This window comes from Ictidomys tridecemlineatus, chromosome 6 (assembly GCF_052094955.1).
Source record: "Ictidomys tridecemlineatus isolate mIctTri1 chromosome 6, mIctTri1.hap1, whole genome shotgun sequence".
Taxonomy (NCBI): domain Eukaryota; kingdom Metazoa; phylum Chordata; class Mammalia; order Rodentia; family Sciuridae; genus Ictidomys; species Ictidomys tridecemlineatus.
In genome coordinates, this window is record NC_135482.1 from 45,985,480 (window position 1) to 46,009,790 (window position 24,311).

At 40.9% G+C, this 24,311-nt stretch overlaps 1 long non-coding RNA gene across 2 annotated transcripts; it reads right to left on the reverse strand.

The window, feature by feature from the left end:
• Nucleotides 1-2,846: 2,846 nt before the first annotated feature.
• On the reverse strand, nt 2,847-24,311 carry LOC144378616 (uncharacterized). Of its 2 annotated transcripts, XR_013440473.1 has the most exons (6): nt 23,832-24,311; nt 14,358-14,581; nt 8,727-8,848; nt 4,813-4,848; nt 3,455-3,581; nt 2,847-3,031 (listed from the first exon to the last, which is right to left on the reverse strand). It is a non-coding gene; the product is annotated as an uncharacterized LOC144378616 (long non-coding RNA). The 2 variants fall into 2 exon arrangements; XR_013440472.1 differs by lacking the exon at nt 4,813-4,848.

Consider the following 24,311-nt stretch of genomic DNA (forward strand, 5'->3'; position numbering starts at 1 on the left):
AAAAAAAGAAAAAAAAAACTTTGAAAGCTTTGTCTTGCCAAATAGGATTTTGCAAATCGTGATTTTGCCAAGAGAAACTTTAAGTCTGTAATTGATTGAGCAACTCTTAGAATTGGCAAGAAACCTTTTTGGCTGTGTTGACTGAGTGGGGCCTGCCCTGCCATTTTATGTATGTTGGGCAGGAGTTCTGGCTTGGATTCCCATCGCACAGGGATTACTTTTGTTCACCTCCAAGTGTACCTCGCTGGCCTGCTCCACCGCTTCTGCTGCTGCCAGGTCCACTGATTTACTTATTAACTAACATTTATTGTACACTTGCTGGTTGTTAGGGCCAGGGTTAGGCACTTTATGTGAATCATCTCAATCCTAACTGTGACCCTATAAAGAAAGTAATATAATGATCTTCTTCGGAGAAAAAATAAATAAATCACAGAGACCAAATTGGTAGCCCTGGACTGGAATCCAGATCAGTGTGAAACCAGAACCTGGGTTTTCACCACGACTTTGTGAGCCTGTCCTACCAGTGACACTGCCTTGGTGACACTGGGACATAAATGCTTTGCGTGCTCTGGCTGGTCAGCACTCCTGGCAGGCTAAGTTGCAAGTGACAGGTTGACTTTATTATTGTTACTTCAGTAATAGAGCTGTTCTTTGTGGAACCATCAGGCACAGCTCCAGAATCACTAATCCCTTTTGTGAGTAGAAGGGATTTCCTTTGTCTGGATTTTTTCAGGAGACCTTCCTTAAAAAGACCCCTTTGTTGAACAAATGCAAGAGATTCTTTGTTTTCAAGGAGGCTTGAAAAACAGTGAACACCACTCCTTTAATGTCAATGGCTCTGAACAGAACAGGAACTGGTCGAAGACACTTTTGGAAGATTTTAGTGAACAGGACTAATTTGGTGAGATTTATATCGTGCCTAGAACTTTGCCACCACATATTGTTTGTTTTTAAATTAAGAGGGTTTATTTCTTAGGTAACACAAATATAAACAGATGGCAGAAAGTACCCTCGAGACTGAAACTAGAGAAGTTAGTGGTATAATGGAAACAGCTGCATGAGAAATTTCTTGGAGCTCTGTTTATGATCACCTCTATTTGGGAGATGAGGAAAGGAAAGCAGATGTCAGTCTGTGGAATATTTTACTGGAAAGTTTATGATTATGTCACCTTGAGGAAAAAGGGAAGTAAAATCGACAATGTGTCCTTTGGAATATTAAGACGGGATGAAGCTAATTTAACATTGGTGAGCAAGTCCTGGCCATAAGGACTGGGGAGCAGAGGGGAATCAGTGAAAAAATGGCCCTGTTCTTGTGTGTGTGTGTGTTGTATTGGGTGCTAAACAAGGATGTCCCCATTTGGAGGTCTCCATTTTATAGCCCAGTGTTGTGGAATGTGTGGGACAGGTCATGATGACAAATTTTAGGAAGTCCTAAAATACCTCTCTTAGCCTGTCACTCTTCTCTTTTTAAACAGTCTGTTGTTCAAGACTTGATCAGATCCTACTACATGAATGGGCTGCAAAGGATTTTTTGATAATTTATTATTTTTTTTTCTATAAAAACATCTGCAGCCGATTTAAGGATGGAATCTGCAATGTAGTGCAGGAGAATTCAAGAAGACTTGAGCTTTTGGTCTCTGCCACTGACGGCTGTGTGACCTTGAGCAAGTCACTGAAACTTGCCTTCAGATGTATTATCAGTAAAAGGAATGGACTGGCAACAAATGATTTCCAGGGTCTGACTCAGTGTTGAAATCTACAGGCTCAACTTTCCTTTAGAATTCATTTGTCATTTTTGTTTTGTTTTGTCTGTTCGTATGTCCTATGTCCACGGCCATGAATGCACCTCGGTAAGGATGGTAAATCAGCTGTGGTAGAAAAAATGGATCTACGGTGGGTGGTTCCTGTTTGGAGGATTTCCCCAGCTCACTTCACATTGCATAGCAATGAAGAAACCTTAACACATACACACTTTGCCCCCTAAAAGGAGCATTTGTGGAGGGGTCCTGAGGTGGTTCTCTCATTACATCTTTATTTGTTTTGACTACATTTATTCAACAGTCTAGTGTTTTTGAACAATCATTTCGTTATTCTTGCTCTTTAAGGAAGCATGATACTGAATGGAACTTAACACTTTATATCATTCCTTACTGCACTTTGTTAGAATTTATGCTTTCAAATCCTTCTTGCCAACTAAATTGCCCCGGGAAGGTAGAAATGATGTTTTATTTATTTGTCTGTTCCCTACTGCTGAGTGTAGTATTCTGGCTTGATAGTTATCTTTTGAATAAATCATAATTAATTTATCACTGTCAACCCATAGGTTTCTATTCAGACTTGGCTCGCTGCTGCCTCAAAGCATTGTATTAACAACTCAATTGTGTGGGACTCATGAGCTCCTCCTCCCTCCTTATTGGGATACACATTTAGTGGAAATAGAAGGGGCATCTTTTGAAGACTCCCCGGATGATTATAATGTACATATTTCCTATTGTCTTGAACAAAAAAGAAACACATTCTCAAAATTTGCACAACTTTAAGCACTGTGGCAAGGGAGAGCTGAACTCTGAGGCTGCACAGAGATACTGCAGAGAGGTTTGAAGTAGGTGTTTGGTGAATCAGGGTGGGGGAAATGATCCTTTCCCACGGTGTGAGCCTGCACGGGGCAGGTGAGGGGGAAAATAACATACCCTTCTCTGAATGCCTCTTGTTTTCACCAGGCAAGGGAACCATACACACACGAACTGAGGGACATACTTCCAAGGTCAGTCTCCTCTCCCTCTCTCTATTTTTTGGGGAGTCTGGGGATTGAACCTAGGATGCTTTGCCATGATTTATATCCCCAGTCCTTTTATAAAAAATTTTTATTTTGAGATGAGTCTTGCTAAGTTGCTTAGGGCCTCACTAAATTACTGAGGCTGGTCTTGAACTTGTGATCCTCCTGCTTCCGACTCCCAAGTTGCTGGGATAACAGATGTGTGCCACTGCACCTGACTAAGACCAGTCTCTTGATGCAGCTGATACAACCATTCTGAAAAGAAAAAGAACAGATAATTATTTCATATATACATAGAACTCTCTCCTCTCTTCTCTCCTCCTCCCTCCCCCCCCCCTCTCTCTCTTTCTCTTTCTATATTGGGGACCAAACCCAAGTTCTGGTGCATACCACTCAAGCAAGCACTCTACCACCAAGCTATATCCCCAGCCCTGTTTCATTTTATTTTATGACAGAGTCTAACTAAGTTGCCCAGGCTGGCAATGAACTTGTGATTCTTCCTGCTCAGCCTCGAGAGTAGCTGGGATTATAGGTATGTACCATATAAATCTCACCAGCCTGCTTTTTAAGTACCAAATTAATATAGAAATGTTCACAAACAAATCTCCCCAAAAGGAAAGTGCCCATGAAATATCTATTGAGTGAAAGTTTCAAGATTTAGTTCAAGTTTGTACTCACAGAATTAAGAACACATTATTAATTTTGAAACACTCATTCGGTGGGGCCCAGGGTGTAGTAGAAGAATGAGATGTGAGATTCTTTTTAAAATGAATTCCATGCTTCAGGAATGTCTATGCTTCCCAACCTCAAAAAAAAAAAAATGTTTCCCATGAAAACATAAAGCTATTGAAGTTTTTGGAAAATCAAACGTGGCACATAATTTGTTTTCTTGGCTGTTTTACCCAACAGCACAGAAAGTGGAGTCCAAAGACATTAGTTCTGCTTCATGCTCTGCCACTTACTCACTTGAGTAAATAAATGTCTAAAAACAGGCAATAATACATACCAACTTTCCCACCCCTCTCAAGGTGGCTGCTGGATTCCAGCAATACCACCTTTGTGAACATGCTTAGTGGACAAGCGCTGTCAGCCTATTAGCTATTTCTTTATTTTGTATGTTGATGATGGAAGGATGTAAGCACATTATGACTTTGTGAATGGTGGAGAATAAAACTCTGTTTCAATGATTATAGCCAAACACTCAATGTCTGCATCCATGGTATTCTTTACCTTCAAGATCAAGTAGGGGTTAGAGACATAGTTCAGAGGCAGAATACTTACCTACAGGCACAAGGCCCTAAGTTTGATCCCCCAAGTACTTAAAAAAAAAATTTAATGAAGCAAAGGCAACCAACCTAAAGCAATCTCCTGGCTCTCAGTCCTGTTTCAGGTCTCCTACTTCGTCATATTGCACCATTATTTATTGCAAAGGCAAGAAATAATGATACGGCTGAAGTTATAGAGCCGCCTCTGTGCTAACTGGGAAGCATGTTAATTGGATTTTTTTTTTTTTTTGGTACCAGGGATTGAACCGAGGGGTGCTTTCCCAGTGAGCTACATCCCCCATCCTTTTTGATGTTTTAAATTTACAGACAGGGTCTCACTAAGATGCTGAGGATCTTGCTAAATCACTGAGTCTGGTGATCCTCTTGCCTCAGTTTCTCAAGCCTCTGGGATTATGTGGGTGTGCCACCACACCTGGTGTTAATCAGAATTTTAACATAGAATAGATATGGAGAAGCCTGATGTTATGTTCTCTTATCTACAATAAGAGATGCTAAAATGAAAAATGACTCCGGAACCTGCCTTCCTACTGCATTAACATTCAAATAGACCTTTTCTTACTCTACCCTGTCTTCTAGTCCATCAAGATTCCCTTTTTACATTCAAAAATCATATTTTACTCCTGAGAATTTTATTCCTTGAGCCACCAATCTTCATAGTTTAGAAGATAATAGGCTAAAATGTTAAAGGTAGTTATTTCTGGTGGTATGGTATTATGAGTAAGTTTTCTTATTGCATTTTTCTTTACTTACCAAATTTTCTGTAATAGAAATTTATTCTTTTTTATGCTAAGAAGAAAAGCAAGAAAGAAGATTTAATTAGGTAACATTCTTTAAAGGGTGTTCTGTGAACACAAACCCTAAGAGGTATCCTTTAAGGAACAAGATATTTAACCATGTACATTTATCTCCTTTTGGGAGAATCCCAAGCATAATAACATATTAAGTACTTACAAGGTTTTGCAAGGAAGAAAGATGCTCAATTCTGTTTAATCCAGAATTTTTCATTCCCCCCCTCCCCACAAAACAGAGGCTAAAAAGAAAAATAGGAATCTAGTCAAATTTGAATTTTACCTAAGCAACACATGATTTTGTAGTATAAGTATGTATTGTGTAATATTTGTGACAGCCTTTCTTTCTTGTTCCATGAAAAATCTGTAAATATTTTTGTGAAACTAATGATCCACAGAACTCTTTTTAGGAAACATAGGCAATTGGAAACAACTTTTTTTTCCTGTTGACCACGAAGGTGATATGGGCTTTCTCACCAGGTCCTTAGACCTCTAGAAGGTCCATGGATGAGCTGTAGTGCCAAGTTCCCTTACACTTCATTGTGTGTATGGACATGTGTGTGTATCCATGATGCCGGGGCATGCACCATAGTCTCAGGCATCCACGTCCTATAAAGAAACTTAATGCTCAGTATTTTGATCCTACAACACTTTGTCATCAAAAGAAGCAGAGAAGTCAGGTGCGATGGCCCACTCCTGTAATCCCAGAAGCTAGGGAGGCTGAGACAAGAGGATTGCAAATTCAAAGCCCAGCCTCATCAATGGTGAGGCACTAAGCAACTCAGTGAGACCCTGTCTCTAAGTAAAATAGAAAATAGGGCTGGGGATGGGGCTTGGTGGTCGAGCGCCCCTGAGTTCAATCCTTACCCACCTTCCCACTGCCCAGTGCGCCTCCACAAAAAAGAAGAATCAGAGAAGCCAGACATTGTGGCCCACACACTTGTAATCCCACCAAGGCGGGAGGCTGAGGAGGAGTATTGCAAGTTCAAGTCCAGTCTCAGAAATTGAGAAAGACCTTTGGTAACTTTGTGAGACCCTGTCTCAAAATTGAGAAAAAAAGAGAGAGGAAGGAAGGAAGAAAGAACGGACTAGGGATGTAGCTCAGTGGTAAAGCATCCCTGGGTTTAATCTCTGGTACCTAAACAAACAAACAAACAAACAAACAAACAAACAAAACAGAGGACTTCTGCTTCCTGGCCACTAGAGCTGGGGCGTGCTCCTCCAGCATGCCCTGCCATTATGATTTTCTGCCTTACCTTGTTATCTTGGGCCTAGTGCAATGGAGTCAGCTTACCATATACTGAACCTCTGAAACTGTGAGCCAAGATAAACCTCCTTCTCAAAAACAAAAACAACAACAACAGCAAGTGGATAAATTGAGAAATCTTTTGCCATACTTAGCAATAAAATAACAACAAAGCTAATAAAAAGAAAAGAGAAAAATAGGACATCTAGACAAATTTGAATTTCATCTAAGCAACACATGATTTGCCAGTTTATCTGAAATTCATATTTGACAGGGTGAAACTCAAATTTGCTATTCTATGGAGAGCACACTATGAGAAATGTTTAATTTGAATCATTTAATGCATTTCTACACTAAGTGTGGTCCATGACCAATATCACCTGAAAGCTTTATTAGAAATGCAGAATCTCTGGACAGTACCCCAGACCTGCTGAATCAGAAGCTGTACTGCATTACCTGCTTTTTTTTTTTTTTTTTTTTTTGTACTGGAGATTGCACCCAGAGGCACTTAACCACTGAGCCACATCCCCAGCCCTTTATTATATTTTATTTAGAGACAGGGTCTCGCTAAGTTGCTTAGGGCCTCACTGAGTTGTTGAGGCTGGCGTTGAACTTGCATTCCTCCTGCTTCAGCCTCCTGAGCTACTGGGATTATAGGTGAGCACCACTGCATCCAGCAGCTGTACTATATCAAGATCCCCATGTGGAGTGTTCACTTTTTAAGGAGTGAGAACCCTGATATGAATATCTCCTGGCCTGAAGTTATGCACTGGAATCACTTGGTAGCTTTAAGCCACACATGCCTGGCTTCCCTCAAGTCCAATTTAATTGGTTTGAGATTCAATTTGGGCACGAGGATTTTTAAACTCTCCCTCCCCTCTGCCTCAGATGATTCTAATGTGCAGCCAAAGTCTGATATCTCTCTCTCTCTCTTTTTCTTTTTTGGTACCGGGGATTGAACGCAGGGACACTTGACCAATGAGCCACATCTCCAGCCCTAGTTTGTATTTTATTTAGAGACAGAGTCTCACTGAATTGCTTAGCACCTTGCTTTTGCTGAGGCTGGCTAGGGAGACTGAGGCAGGAGGATTGAACTCGCGATCCCCCTGCCTCAGCCTCCTAAACTGCTGGGATTACAGGTGTGTACCTCTAGACCCAGTTTAGGTCTGATCTTTATGTAAAGGAGGAGGACCACAAAAGGAGAGGACTTTATAAGAATGACCCATGGTGAGTTTTTTCAGACATTTCTGTGCCCCACAGCAGGTCTACTGAAGCCAAATCTCCAAATATGTGCATTTTTCAGGAAGTGTCCCATACAGTTTTGCCATATATGTCCATATATGAGAGCCATTGATGCTTAGGGCAAACTGGAGTGGAGTTCTCTGGCTGCTATCAGGTCTCCAAGCTGTGGAAGGAAGAAGACCCACTCCTAGGAGCTCAGACTTCAGATCAGCTCTATGGCATCCTCAGAACCACAGGTGGCTTTTGTCACCAGAAAAAGTTTCATGAGAACTACTGTGATACATGAGGATGGAGATGTTCAGTGTCTCCCATCAGAACATGCATTTATCTTGACTCTTGGGACATGAAGTGGCTTCCCACAAGTCTATTTAGAATTTAAAATGAATTATGAAAATGGTTTTAGCAGACGCATGGAAGGATTTATGTAATTCTGAGTGATATTATCCAGTGCCAGTGTTGACTTGTTCACCTGCTGATACTGAAATTCCAGCTGCAGAGAATGACATAAAATCACTTGTCAGGTGTGTTGGATCCCTGGACAAGCAAATGGGCTAAACAGGAACAAAGAAAGTTTTCATCCTTTTCTCCAGTAGCCATGGTAGCTGAGTGCAAAGCTTGGCACAAGGCAGGCAGGATGTTAGTCAAATAAATCAAGAAATTCAATTAAATCCTGTGGATTTCATCTGAAGTTCATGCTGGACAATGCCTTTGTCCATCCTTTAGATAATTTTGCAATTCATGCAGGACACAGCTTTGCATGCCTGTAATCCCAGCAACTAGGGAGATTGAGGCAGGAGGATTGCAAATTTGAGGCTAGCCTTGGCAATTTAGTGAGAACCTGTCTCAAAATTTAAAAAAAGGGTTTAGGGTATAGCACTGTGGTGGAGACCTTCTAGGTAACAAATAAATAAAATGCAAATAAGTAGTATCACCTGATTCAGGTAAATTAGATCATTGGAGTAAAACATTTAGCACAACATCTAGCACAACATCTGGCACACTGTGGGCAATTCTATGCATATTAGCTACTTACTAGTATTATTGTTGTTATTAATCAGAACTACTGAAAAATAGACTTTTTTGCCAAAGAGAGAAATTTTTGAAATATTTCAGCATAAGACTGTATGTTTCACAGGGAACTCCTAGGATACATTTCTGCCTCTTCTTTGCTGCTTACAAGGCAGCCCAGTGAACCAGCTCCAGTAACTTGAGCCTCAGTTCAGCTTCCAAAGGGACCGTCTTTGGGCCCAATGGAAGCTATCTTTAAGGGACAAAGAGACCTGCGACAGGGGAGATCAAAGGTTACTGCTTTGTTCTCTTTATTGGCTTAAATGATTGCATTTGACACTTCAGGTCTCTTAATCAGGAACATAACTGGATTGTCTTACCTGGTAGCTGGAGAGAGTAAACACTAGGTCCTCAGCTTCAATTGCAAATACCGTGGCTGAACGTGAAGATATTCTCTTACACACACACACACTCAAAAAGGGCAGTTCTCTTCAATAATGTCCTTGGAAATTAAAATTAAAAAAGCAAAAGAAGTTACTTTCTATAATCCTCAATTTGTTTACAAATAATAGAAGAAAGAGAAAAAATGTGTTTAAGAAAGAAGAGAAGAAAAAAGTCTTAATTTTATAAAGGGTCTTGAGCTCCTTGAGCTTAAAAATGACAGTGTGGAACTACAAAGAATTTTCCCTCTCAAAACACTGGGCTAATGAAGTTAAGAGATCACGTCTCAACTATATATTTTACAAAATCATCCTGGGACTTGGAAATGAAGTTGTGTGCTTTCTGCTCATTTCAGCAACATAAATGCAGACAGTGTGTATTCTTTGATACCTTTGATGACAACTGGTATTTACAATGCATGGGAGAAAATGGCCTTCAATGCATTACACTGTAACAATATTGACTCTGCAATAAGAAAAACAGCAAAAATCTCAACTATTAGAAAAGTGAGAACCACAGGTTCTATATAGCTTGAAGATACCAAGAATAGTTCCTTTGAGTATAGAGCTTTCATGATGTCAATCCTATTTATATGAAGCTGTGTAAGAAAGTTTCCATTCACTCTAATACTCATTTCCCATCTATACTTAATATTAATTACTGCTTAGTATTAATTACATCTTAAAGCCAGGGTGGGTACCATGGAGGCAGAGCGGAGTTAAGTAGTTAGGAGTGGTTATGCCAATACTTGGGTATTAGATAGACTTGGGTTCAAGTTCAAATTCCTGTTACTGTGTGATCTTGGGCAACTTGCTGATCCTGCTTGAGCCTTAGTTTCTTTGTCTATAAAATGTAATCCCTTGTAGGGTTATTTTGAGGATTAAAGAGAAAGTTCATAAGAATTCAATAAATGTTAGATACTGCTGTTGGGTCAGGAAAAGTGAAATGGGACAACTCGGGGCCCAGGCTTGCTGGCAATCATCAGGGTATGTTGGCCCACAGGATACCACAAAAGGTGCTAAGATACCAAGTGAATCATGTGCAATCCTGTTTAAACTGTCCTAGGAGCCTACTGGAATGAATCCTCCCGCAGCTGTGATACTAGGGGTAGATTAACCTAAGCTACAGTTATCCCATATAAAAAAGTTATAGTACCTACCTTTAAGATTTTTGGGTTTTTCTTTTGTTGTTATTTGTTTTTGTTGGTACTGGGAATTGAAACCAGGGTCACTTAACCACTGAGCCACATCTCCAGCCCCTTTTTGTATTTTATTAGAGATAGCATCTTGCTGAGTTGCTTATGGTCTTGCTGAATTGCTTAGGGCTTCACTAAGTTGCTGAGGTTGGCTTTAAACTTGCAATCCTCCTGCCTCAGCCTCCAGAGATGCTGGGAGTACAGGTGTGCACCACCATGCGTGGCTTTTATTTTATTATTATTTTTTTAAATACATAAACTTTTTATTTTGGGTAATTTTTAGATTTACAGAGAAGTTTCTAAGATAATAGTCTTTTCCTTGCTCAGTTTTCTTTACTATTAACATTTTCCACTTCAAGGTATGCTTGTCAAAATTCCAGACTTCATTTGGTTAGCCCCAGTTTTCTGACTGAAGTCTTCTTTGTGTTTAGGAAACCAGGAAAACATATTGCATTTGCAGCCTCCCCTGGTCTGTGACAGCTTTTAGATCTTTGCTTATTTTCCCCAATCTTGACAGTCTCGAGGCGCATGACCAGGCATACTGCAGGATGTTCCCCAGAGTAGGTTTGTCTGGTGTTTTCCTCAGGGTTCAACTAGGGTTACCTTGCAGGGTTTTTATGCAGGTTGAATGAGAGAATCTGCAAAGCACTCAGGGCCCTGTTGGGCAGGCATTTTCATTATCAATGTGCATTTTTAACACAGAGGAACAAAGCTGAGTTCTAGTTGAGAGCCAGGATCCTGCAGCCAGCAGCTTGGGCTATATATTGCTGCTGCTGCTTCCCGTCTATGTGTTCTCGGACCCATGTTGGACCTCTCTGTTTTCCTCATCTACAAGTAAGGAAAATAAAAGCACTTTCCTCATAAGGTTGTTGTGAAATTAAATTGATGCAAATGCTTAGGATTTTGGGGGGAATCTAGCAAGATCACTTTACTTTTTGCTATTAGTATTATTAATAATAGTGTTATGCCATCTCTTCCTTTTTCATCTTCGGGCTAATTCAAAATCTCCATGTGGCCATTTATCTACAGTAGTTAATTCTATGTGAGACACCCTGGTTTAGGAGTGCCCAACTCAAGGGTCACTGGTTCTGGGCAGATCTCGGAAACTCATAAGAAAAACTGTCACCAGCAGTTCTCATGCAACTTTCTGCAAAATTCAGTGCTACCTGGTCAGCCCCATCCTGGAATAGGATTAGATGCAAAAGTGGAGACTGCAGCTGCCCAGGCCTGCTGGAAGAGGCCTTACGTAAGCCACAGGTGTGGGGAGGGTGCAGGCTCCTGCTGAAGATCCACAGCCTGCTCTCCTTGGGGATCACCTAACCAGCTTCAGGTCTCTGACACTGTCCGACTTCATATAGGAATCCCTTGTCCTCCCCACCCCCGACACACAGAAGATGTTCGATAGCTAAACTACTTGTATTTTAATCTTGTCATGATCTTCTAAAATTATGCAATTAAAGAGAATGAAGTGTCTGAGTATATGATTTAACCAAGTGAATGAAAGGGTTATTTTTCAAAGAAAAGGGGGGAAAGAAAGGTAGAGAGAAAGAGCAAAACAATAAGTCTGGGGAAAAAAAAGACAATTGAAACCAGATGTTGCATTCGTAAGGTGACTTTTGTCTAATCTGGGTTGTTTTACTTACATGATAATCCTCCTTGATCAGAAGGGTGTCACCTTGATTTTGAGGCAGCTCCTCCTTTTTTTCCTCCATACTGGGGAGTGAACTCAGGAGTACACTAAGCCACATTCCCACCTCTTTTTATTTTGTGATAGGGTCTTGCTAAGTTGCAAGGCTGGGCTTCAACTTGAGATCCTCTGGCCTCAGCCTACAGAGTCATTGGGAATATAAGCATGGGCCACTTGGCCAGGCTGCATGTCCTGCTCTGGTGCCATGAACAGTTCTTTAGATGATTAAAATAGTAATGATCTTCTGGACTAGTTCATACTCTAAGGGTCTTCTTTGTCTTCTAATACTTTATCCATTCATGAAATACTATTTTGAACAATTTTGTATTGTAAATTTGAGGGATTAAATAGGTGCATTTCCAAGAAACAGTCTTCCTTTTGATAGTGATTGTTTGGGTTTTTTTTTTTTGTAACTTTATAAAGAGATTTATTTAGCTCACAGTTCTGGAGGTACAAGAGCCTGGCACTAGTATTAGCTCCTGTTTAAGTTTCATTGCATCAAAACAAACAAAACCTCAAACATTTGCTTTGCTGAACAGCTACCCATTCATCATTCTGACCTGTTTTTAGACCATCATTTCCTGACATTACTTGGCCTGTACTTTGTTGTTATTATTAAAAACCTCACTTTCATAAAATAAAACCAGTAGTAAAACTTCAGCAAAATATTGAAGAGGCATGAAATAGGCCAGAATATTTTAGGTGGAGAAAATACTTATGATTTTGCCTATTACTGGTATTTTTATAAATCTGGCCCTTTAAAGCAGAATATTGAAGAGAAAACTTCAAGGGAGGTGTGCTAGTCAGCTTTCCATTGCTGTGACAAAATTCCCGAGATGAAAAACTTATAAGGAGCAAAAGTTTATTTTGGACCATGGTTTCAGAAGTTTCAGTCCATGTTTACTTGGCCATGTTGCTTTGGGGCCTAGAGTCATGGCAGAAGCATGTTGTGGAGGAAACCCGATTATCTCATGGTGGCCAGGAAGCAGAAAGAGTGAGAGGGAGGGGCCAGGCCCCCAATACTCCCTCCAAGCACACCCTAAAGACCTAAGCTCCTTAAACTAGGCTGCACCTCCAAGATCCAGCCTACCTAGATCTATGTAAATCTCCCAGAATCTCCATCACACCTCTAAAAGGTTACACCACCTCTCAACTGCCCCATAGACTGGCAACCAAGTCATTAGCCTTTGGGGGACATTTAAGATCCCAATCATAACAGATGGTTAGAGAATAAACATGACTACTGCCAAATAAACCAAATGTATCTAGGCAACTGCTAATTTCCTGAACATTGAGACTCAAGAACCCTCCTGCAGTATATTATTAAGCTTAGTGAAAGGTCTGAGATTAGATAAAAGAAATGGAAAGGAGTGTTATTTCAAGTTGAAGGTCAAACACACTTAGTGCATTTCTGTGATGAGGATTTCTGTTTTATCCTTCATCACAATGAAAAGAACAAGAAGCTGGACAAACAAAATGGATGCAATGGTTCCTTTTGAAGTGCACCTGTGGCCTCACACAGGTGCCTCTTCAACCCTGCCCTAAGTACCGGAGGTGCCTCTTTGTCAAGGGAAAATTAAGGTGCTCCAAGTTTTCAGACCAGGTTGGACAACATCTGCTGTCTTGCTTGAGGCCCCACACTGACCTTGGACTCCACTTTCCAAAAACTGGAGCCCCACTTGAATTTCTCACTTGGGACCCAATTTCCACTAAGACTAGACTGCTTGCTTCCCTGCCCTTCCAGGTATCCCTGGATGGTGTCCTGACAGAGTCTTGGTACGGGTCTGTGCCAACCCAAATAATGGACAGAGTTCTCCAAAAATCATTAAGATTATTTGGGAATAGCAGAGCGTCGCAATGGGGATGTGTAGGCCCAAGTAAACTATTTGTGTATTCAAGGAGGTTGAGGCAGGGGTAAGTTTTTAAAAAGCAAAATGAAGAGGATTACATAAGACATTCTGATGCAATAATCCTTGGCTACAAAGATAAGTTGAACAAGGGTGTTTAAGGGTCAATAACTTGAGAGATATCTGCCCAAATTTAAACAGACAGTTGTTGGGGAGATGTCGTTGAAGAAGTATTTGTGTGTGTGTGTGTGTGTGTGTGTGTGTGCATGTGTGTAAGGTTGTAGTGACCTTTGTGCAAGGTTGTGGTTCTGGCGAAGTCTTTGTTGTCTGGCACACATGCTTGGGAACCCTTCCTTTAGAATCTTCCAGATTTATGTATTATTTTTGCTAGAGCTTGAAAAAAGCAACTCCATTTGGACTCTGACAACTTTCACACCTTTTAGATCCAGCTTAGCTAGATCTATGCAAATCTCCCAGAATCTCCATCACTGCTCTCTGTATTGTCCACCTGTCAGAGAACTTCCTCTTACTCAGGACTCTCCAACCAAAAATCTGCCATCTTCCGTCACCTAAACTCTAAGATAACATCCTCCACCTATGTCTGGACTCCCTCTACTATACATCCTGTTGTGGCTGGTTTCAATGTTCACCAAGTTCCCATCCTGACCTGAGAACTGGAGGCAGCAACAGAAAGAAGAAAGGAATTGTGTTAAAGGTGCTGGAAGTTCCTTTCTGATCTAGGATTTTGACATTTTTTCCTTGAGAGCCACTGTCAGGATGAAATGAGGAAATGCATCTAAATTTTACTCTAGCTGAAATCTAAAGCATGAGATGGACTTACCCAGACATGAAGGAGAAGTAGAAGCATTCCAAGGGGAACCACCAAGTAAAACCTGTACAACAGCAACCACACTGTCTAGGGCAGCCTGGGTGCCCTCGCTGGACCATGGAAACTGTCCGTTGGACACCAGGGTCCTGGGATCCCAAGTCTTCTCAGAAGAGTCCCAACACAGGAGGCTTTTCACCAGCTCCCTTCCCAGCGGAACCTAGACATTCTTGATTAGCCTGTGGAAGGTGCTAATTAAAATCACGGAAGTGAACTGCTTTCCATTTACTCTCAGTTTTCAAGCACCACCATAATGATGCATGTTATTAAATACGTGTCAGATTAGTTTGGCTCTAAATTTTAATTTACTGCAACGCTAAACTCCATTTGTGTAAGTCCTCCTTGGTGGGCTGTTCACATAGAAAGATGATATTTTGCAAAGTTGTTTAAACATCAAAGTTGTTAAAGCATTTCACTCCTTTATCTTCTCTGTATGCTTACACATTTTAGGCAATACTTCATATAATGAAAAATTATAAAATGTGAACCAGTTTTTCTTTAATCTACATGTCTAATCTATATATTAGTCATCTGCCTTTTTTCTTCAAGGGCACCTTAATTGATTTTTACTACATATTATCTTTTTTTCCCCTGTGCATATGTTTTAGAATCTAGCAAATGGAGAAGGAATGTTCAGCAGAAGAAAGTTGAAGTTACTTGATTATTTTCTAATTTAGCTCACCCATCTGGTAGCCTTTTTCACCATTCTCTCTAAGGATTAATAAATAAAAAGTCGCTCCACATTTCCCAACTTGTTTCTTTGCCTTTCCTCGTGTATATTTGTGCTACTGCAGGATAATAACTCATTTCTGAGCTAATTCACACAGGGCTCTTACCAACAATATACAGAAAGGAACCCTTTGATCAGCCATCTTTAAAGTTCAGTGGGCCATACCAACATTGGGCTACCTGGAATTGGAAAGCTTTTGAGAATGTGATTCGGTTTGTATAACAAATCATGTTCTAGTGAGACATAAAGGGTTAAAAGATGAACAATAAGTTGGGGGAGGCTGGGATTAATATTATTATACAAAGGGCTCTTCTAAGTATTCATTTATCCATTTGGTCAGCCTTCATTCAACAAAATTTTTTTTATTCAACAAAAATTCACTGAGCACTGTTACTTGTTGAATTGAGTCCCCCTATCTCATGCCAAACTCATAAACCCCAGTATTTCAGACTTCATATTGGATCTTTTTTTCCCCTTGGTGCTGGGGATGGAACCCAGGGCCTATCATGTGCTAGCACTGTACTATACCCCTATACAGAGACGGGTTTTTATAGAAGTAAACAAGTTAAAGTGTGTTCATTGGGCTCTAACCCAATATGACTGGTATCCTTTTGAAAAGGGGAAATTTGAACATAGAGGTATACTTGGAGGAAAGACAATCAAAGGAAGACAATCAAGGAAGAAGACGGCCATCTATAAGACAAACAGAAGCAGATCCTTCCCTCTCAGCCCTCAGAAGGAACCCACTTGCCAACACCTTGATTTTGGACTTCTAGCCTCCAGAATAGTGAGGCAATACATTTCTGTCATTTAAGCCACCTGGTCTTTTGTTATGGCAGCTCTAGCAAACCAATACAAGCCCCTGCTGTGTGTGTGATGGGAGCCGTCAGGGGGCATTAGAAGGGAAATGATCTGATCTGAGTCAAGGGTCAAATTGGCTGCTAGAAAGATTCGTGTCAGTCAAGAATGGACAAGTTGGACAGTAAGAGGCTCTTGTAATAATCCAAGGGAGAAATCACAGCAGCAATGATCAAGTGAGCAACAGGAGAGAGAGTGCTAGGGGTAGATCCTGGATCTACTTTGTAGTTGGAATCTACACCATTTACTGGCAGACTAGATATAAAACAAAAAAAGAGTCAAGAGGACTTCAAAGTTCTTGGCCTGAAAAGCCATATGAACTATGATGATATCAAGATGGGGAGCACTAAAGGAGGGACGAATTTGGGAGAGAAAATGAAGAGCTCTGTTTTGAACATGTTGATTTGGATGCACCTACTGAACACTTAAGAGGAGTGTAGGGAGAGTGTGAAGGTGGATGCAGTGGCCCATGACTATAATCCCAGGGATTTGGGAGGTAGCGGCAAGAAGATTGAAAATTCCAGGCCAGCCTGGGCAATTGAGGATGATTTATCACTTAGTTACATCCCAGCCCTTTTTTTTTTTTTTATTTTGACACATGATCTTGCCAAATTGTTGAGGGCCATGCTAAAGCTGTTAAGACTGACCTCGAATTTGTGATCCTCCTGCTTCAGTCCTGTGAGTTGCTGGGATTACAGATGTGTGTCACTGCACCCAACTGTTTGTTTACTTTTAAATTGAGAGATGTTATGTTGGCGTCAGAACTACCAGATTTTTATGCTACAGGAAATTATCTATTATGGTTTAGTTATTAGCTGTTCCCCAAAAAGTTCATAGGTGAGATAGTATAGGAAAGTTTAGAGGTGAAATGATTGGGTTATGAGAACTTTAACCTAATTAGCGCATTAATCCACTTGAATGAATTAACTGGGTGGTGACTATGGGCAGGTAATGTGTGACTGGAGGAAGTAGGTCATTGGGGATGTGCCTTTGGCATATGTATTTTGTCCTTGGTGAGCAGAGCAGTCTCTCTACTTTCTTGTGGCCGTGTCCTGAGCTGCTTTCCTCCACCATGCCCTTCTGCCAAGATGTTCTACCTCACTTTGGGCCCAGAGCAAAGGAGTGTCATCCATGAACTGAGACCTCTGAATCTGTGAGCCCCTCTTCTAAGTGATTCTTGACAGGTCTTTTGGTCACAGCAATGGAAAAACTGACTAAAACATTATCTAAAAGTAAAAGGGAAATTTAGGATGCAGGAGGCAGGACTTTTGCAAAGGTTGGTGGGGGATGGAACCCACACACAGTAGTGAAGACTTGGTGTGGCTCCTTTGAAGTTTGAGATCCTTCAGTTAAAGTGAGGCTTGTCGGCATGGTTGTGTGCTTTTCCTCACCAGTGGCTGGCTGCTTAGATAGAGTAAAAGACGAGAGAGTGAGTGGGATTTAAGTGAATTGTGTCCTCTCAAAATTCATGTGCTGAAGCTCTAACCTCCAATGTGATTGTGTTTGTTTGGAGATAAGCCCTCAAAGGAGACAAAAGAGGCTAAGTGAGATCAAGAGGATGGGGCCTTAATCCTATATGACTGATCTTCATGTCATTCTGAGATGAGGAAGAAACACCAGAGATTCTCTCTGTACACACAGAAGAAAGGCCCCGTGAGGGTGCAGTGAGAAGATGGCCATCTGCAAACCAAGGAGAGGCCTCACTAATAACCAGCCTTCCTGCTACCTTGATCTTAGATCTCTGCCTCTAAAACTGTGAGAGGGTCTGTGGTTTAAGCTACCTAGTCTATAATATTTTGTTATGGCTAGTGGATTAAAACACCCAGGGGTAGAGTTTTTCCAGGAAAATTTTATAAAAGATGGAACAAGGAACCATCACAGAGGTGGACTGAACGAGAACATAGATATCGAAGCTGGATTTGGTGGCGCAAGCTTGTGATTCCAGCAGCTCGGGAGCTTAAGGCAGGAGGATGGTAAATTTGAGGCCAGCCTGGGAACTTAGCAAGACCCTGTCTCAAAATTTAAAAAAAAAATAATAAAATAAAATAAAAATAGGGCTGGGGATACAGCTCAGTTGGTAGAGTGCTTGCCTCCTATGCACAAGGCCCTGGGTTCAATCCCCAGCATCACAAAAATCAATCAATCAATCAATCAAAGTAAAATAGAAAGAACTGTGGCCTTAGCTCAGTGGTAAAGAGTCCCTGGGTTCAATACTAGCCCAAATGAACAAATATCAACAACAAAAGCATTTGCTTTTCCCCTACAAAATCAGTGCAGGGAGAATTATGAGGGAATAATACTTGGGTGAGAATTCAAGGTTTGAAGCCAGGAGCTGTGGTGCCTGTAACCCCAGCTACTCAAGAGGATGATGCAAGAGGACTGCAAGTTTAAGGCCAGCCTCGGAAACTTGGTAAGACCCTGTCAAAGTAAAAAATAAAAAGGGATTGGAATGTAGCTTGGTCATAGAGCACCCCTGGGTTCAATCCCCAGTACTCCAGGTGCACAAACACACAAAGAATTCCAGGTTTGGTAGAGAAAAAAAAAAAGGTGGGGGTTGGGGGGAAATGTATGTTTTCTGAGTTGAATGACAGGAGTATGATCACATTAGTTACCACTAGGGAGTAACATGTGAAAAACAGGATGAAACTGTTTGATGGGGGACAGGCCCCTGTGTGGGAAGGTGTGCAAGAATTCAGTTGGGACATGCTGTTTGAGGGTAGGTAAAACACTAATTTGAGGCTGAGGAGAGAACTCAAGGCTGGAACAATTTATTTGACCATTTCATGCAGTAATTGAAGCTGGGAATAAGGTTGAGGTTAAAGGATCTCTCACAAAGTGTTATTGTATATCAAATATGACCTTTTGTGGGGATTATGTAGTTTAATGCTGACAGCAATTTTATTTAGAAGCTACTGATTGCTATTGTTGCCTTTTGTTTTTTCAGATGAATAACCTGAGACATTTAGTAATTTTCCCAAGCTCACACAAATGATGAGTGAATTTGAACACAGGTGATCGGACTCTGGTGCCCAGCTCTCTGCTGTGGACTATAGAAATATCCAGGCTCCAGGGGCAAGCAGAATTGGAGGCTGGGGAGAAAATAGTTTTTGAAACATTTGTCAGAGAACCAAAAACAAAAGGAAACAGAAAAGCAAACAAAAAACACAAAGTGGTGTCTTAGAAGCCATATGGAGGGTATCAAATGCTCAAAGGCATTCAAAGATAAGAGAGGTCATTGGGGATGAGCTATTTCCATGAGTCCAAATCAGAAGATCATGGAAGCACATCCTGAGAACAGTCTTAGAGAACAACAGGGGCGAGGGCAGCCTGTCAATGTTAGGGAGCAAATGAGGCTGTGGCTTGATGTAAAACTGCACCACAAGGTCAGATAGCACTGAGAGAGGAAAGGCAAGCCTGGCCACCCAGAGAGAGTGTATCGATGACATCATCTTGGCAAATGTGCCTCCAGCCAAGGGGGTTGGGTTTTTTTTTTTTTTTTTTGGTGTTATTATTGGGAATTCACCCAGGAATGCTCTACCACTGAGCTACCTATTTATTTATTTTTGAAACAAGGCCTCTTGTTTCAAAAGCTGGTCTTGAACTTTCGATCCTCTTGCCTCAGCCTCCCAAGTTACTGGGATTATAGGAGTGTCCTGCACTCAGCTCTAACCAAGATCTTTACCTCCATCCCTCAGTTTTGCAGGTTCAGTTTCCAGCACAGGGGTCCAAGCTCATGTGAGCTCATGTTTAAAAACCAGAATGTTGATTGATTAACTAATATTGAGCAATAAGCTACCAAGGAAGCCAGATGCTCATGGTTTGCTAATGAGAGCATTATAGCTTGCAGGCAATGGCTGATTAAAACGTTGCCAAGAAACATGAACTCAGAATGAGAGCAATCACCTAATATTATGACTGGTGTCATTAATCTGTGATAGATGGCACATCCCATTTCCACTATGAACTGTATTGCCATATAGTTCAGATGCTCTGGGTAATTCTTCTTCTAGGCAGCTCTGGAGTTGCATTAACAAATTTTATCTCTCTGTATTTTTTCATTTGAAGAAACCATCCCATTCTCTTTGACTCAAAGCTTTCCAAACATCATCATTCTCCTATCTATGTAATATATATCATACACTACCCTCATGTACTATTATTTGCTTAAGTATTTAAAAATATTAACTAACTTGCTGGGCATGGTGGTGTTGACCTGTAATCTCAGCAACTCAGGAAGCTGAGGCAAGAAGATCACACAAGTTCAAGGCCAACCTGGGCAACTTAGCAAGATTCTGTGTTAAAATAAAACTGAAATATAAAGGGTTGGGGATGTAGTTCAATGGTAGGGCACTTGCTGACTGTGCATGAACTCAATCCCCAGCACTGAAAAAAGAAAAAATTAACTTGAAAATACATAGCAAAAATATTTATATTAAAAGTAAATTTGATGTTACAAATAGAAATGGAAAGTTAGTATCCCTTGCCACAAACTAAAAGCAGCTATAAAATGAACACAGAACTTTTAAATTCAAATTTGGTTCTCTTGCTATCTTCCCAAATCATCATGAACACTAGAAATGAGATGACTACGCTTTCTGTGAAGTACTTTTCTCAAATAGCAAATGCAATGGCCTTTCTCAGAAACCTTCTCAGTCACTGGACTGTCCCTGTGCTGTTGACACTGCAGGGCCAGGTTTACAGTGAAACAAAGCGTGAACTTCAAGACCTGTTGCATACCTTCCAAGGCCTTTGGTAGGTTCCTGCCTAATTTCTACCTAATTCTTTTTTGGAAGAATGACTCTACCATTACTGTAGGTTTAAGATTTCATTCCCCAACCTTGTATTCGTTGCTACTTCTGGATCATTCTACAGGTGCCCGATCTATTCCTTAAATTTCCACTTTCTATCATTTCATCCTGAAGGAGTACACTTTTCCACCTATAAGGAAGAGAAAAGAGAGAGGGAGAGAGGGAGAGAGGGGGATAGGGTAAGTATCTTGAGTGGTAGGTGAGAGAAAAGGAAAGAATTATGTTTACACTGGAAAAATATGAGTATGTGTAAGACTGATAGAAATGGAGGGAGGGAGACAATGTTTGAAAGAGGAGGTAACTAACAAAGAAGGGATTCAGCACAGGAGCAGGGTTTGCCCTTAGAAAGGAGGAAGGACCCTCTAGCTTTTTTTTTTTTTTTTTTTTTAGTGTTTTTTTTAAATACCTTTATTTTTATTTACTTATTTTTATGTGGTGCTGAGGATCAAACCCAGGGCCTCACAAGTGCCAGGCAAGCACTCTACCGCTGAGCCACAACCCCAGCCCCATCTCTAGCTTTAAACTGACAGAAAGGAGATAAGAAGAGATATATCTGAGTTTGATTTACACATGCAGAAGACTTCTGACTCAAGTGGCCTCTATTTTCTCTTAGCTACGATTGAGGGATGTGGAGGTCATGTGGATGTTGGGAAGTTTGTGTTTGGAATTTTAATATGGAGCCTGCAAGAGGAAGCTCACAGAGACCAGAGAAAGCTTGGTTGAGCAGCTTTGAAGATCTGAGCTTGCAGATACTGAGCAGTGCAGTGACTTGATTCTCTCCTATATAACTCTGCAGCCCTAACAACTTGATTTTTCCAGGGTTTGGGTCAGTTGTGGAAGGAGAGAAAGGAGGTTAATGAGCTGGAGGAAACAGAGTTGCTGATAAACATAAAAGTCACTGAAGGGATTTATCAAAGAGGAGGTTGTGTAGATTGGAATTTGGGAACTCTAGGTCTTAGTGAGGTCCAAGAGCATTTAGTTGGAAAAACACTAAGAGAAGAAGAGACTAGAGTCTGAACAGGATTTCTGAAAGATAGCTTAAGAAAGCATGAGTAATGACAAGTCTCTGGGTGGCCAAAAGAGGAGAATTAGATGGGTAAGAGATCAAGAGAAACATAAAAGAGGTCAAGAACTCAAGAATGCAAAGCTAGGGCTGGGGTTGTGGCTCAGTGGTAGAGCGCTTGCCTAGCATATGTGAGGCACTGGATTTGATCTTTAGTATCACATTAAAGGCATTGTATCCAATCTACAACTAAAAAAAAAAAATTGCAAAGCTAGACATCACTGAGGATGATGGAAGGATTGAAGGAAGAGAGCTCTGTACCAGACAACCCCAAATAAATAAAGAATGACTGGGCTTTCTGGAAATAGGAGCTTGAGAGAAGGACAGAGAAAGAATAAAATGTCCTTGTCCTAATCCCTGGAACTTAAATATTACCTTATGTGGCAAAAGGGATTTTGCAGATGTGATTAAATATCTTGAAATGGGAAGATTATTCTGGATTGTTTGAGGACAGTCAAGGAAATCACAAGGGTCCCTACAACAACAACAAAAAAAAAAATGAGGCAAATGAATCAGAGAAAGAGATGTGATGACAACAGAAAAAGAGTCTGAGCGATGGGATTGCTGTCTTTGAAGATGCAGGAAGGAATCTCAAACCAGGACGTGCATCAGTCTCTAGAAGCTGCAAGAGGCAAGCAAGCCAATTCTCCCTAGGACATCTGGAAGGAGCACAAGCCTGCTGACACCATTTTATCTCAGTGGAACCCATTTTGGACTTCTGACCTCCAGGACTGTAAAATAATACAATTTTTGTGCTGTTAGGGAACAAACCCAGGACCTCATGCTGCTAGACAAGTGTTCTTCCACTGAGTTACATCCCTAGCCCCTAAAAGTGGGACGTTTTAAGCCACTTAGTTTGTGGTAATTTGAGGAGCAATAGGAAATTAATACAGATGGGAAGCTGGTTGACAGGATTTTTTTTTTAAAGGAAGGGATTTTGAAAGAATGTAAAAGAGCAATGCATTGCATGAAGAAGCCTATAGTCATAAAAAACCACCTCTGGTCATTGGAGAGGGCATTTGGGCAAGAAGGAGCTCTCTTCCCTTGAAGGAGTTGCAAGGGACAGAGTTCTCCAGGGAAATTCGTGTTTCAGTTAAAGCCAGGAAGTACAGGAGGTAGAGTGAGAAGAGGTTAAGAGCCTAGAGAAATACCCTGATTTTTGGCATTACAACAAGAGTTTCAAAGGGTACAATGTAAATAGTTAGAAGCCAGGTTGCTGGGAGAAAATAGAGTTGACTAGGAATAAGAATGTGTAACAGCATCTGTGACCTCCAGGGGGTGGCATGCTGTGCACATTCCATGGGCCCTTACTGAGAATCACAGGAAAAAGGGAGGCGGGCGGGGAAGGGGGGGATAGGAAGGACTGAGTTGCAGCTAACTTTGTTCAGCAGTTTTGTTTTCTGGAAACTAAAATGATTTTTAAATTTATTTTTATTTTTCCATATTTTTATTGGTGCACTATAATTATACATAAGAGTGGGATGCATTGTTACATATTCATACATGCAATGATATAACAATATAATTTGGTCAATATAGTTCACCAGTATTTCCCCTTCTCCTCCTCTCTACTCTTCCCCTGGTCCCTTTCCCCTACTCTACTGAGTCTCCCTTAGATTTTCGTCAGACAGCTGCCTCTTCTAGGCCCCCACTTTCTTTCCCTTTCTCTTTTCTAGCTTTCACATATGAGAAAAAACCTACAACCCTTGACTTTCTGCTCAGTTGTTTTAATCAAATGCCTCTGGCTCTCCCTTCAATTTTACCCACTAGTTTTGAGGCATGGTGCCTGCTTCTACTGGCCTTAGTCAAATTCTGTAATAAAATTTTTGCTTTCTAAAGGGTCGCGACAAATTTTATGCAGAGCAGCACGTCAAATATAATGCTAATGAATTAATAATCATCACAAACAAGTCTACATTCATTTCCTTACAAACTACAATAAAAAATTGCTTCTGATTAGAGTGCCTTACCCATTGTGAAGATGAAGTTCTCTGAAGAAGCCAAATCTATATTAAAGATCCTGCAGATTGACCTTGGCTGAGCAGATCATGGTGACTGTGGAGAGATGGAATGTTGCATGTAAAAATTATCTTGGGCTAGCCAGGTAAGGTGGTACACCCCTCTATTCCTGGCAGCTCCAGAGGCTGAGACAAGAGGATCGAAGGTTCAAAGCCAGCCTCAGCAACTGTGAGGCGCTAAGCAACTCAGTGAGACCCTGTCTCTAAATAAAATTCAAAATAGGGCTGAGGATGTGGCTCAATGGTGAGTGCCCCTGAGTTCCATCCTGGGTACCTGCCCCCACCCCCCAAAAAATTATCTTGAGCTATGTTATTGTCTTGAACAGCCATTTTCTTTCAAACTCTGTATCAGAACCTAACATCTTCATGACTATTCAGTGAAACCCTTGGAAAGTATCACTAAGCCTAGCAGACCTCCAACCTCCACCAACA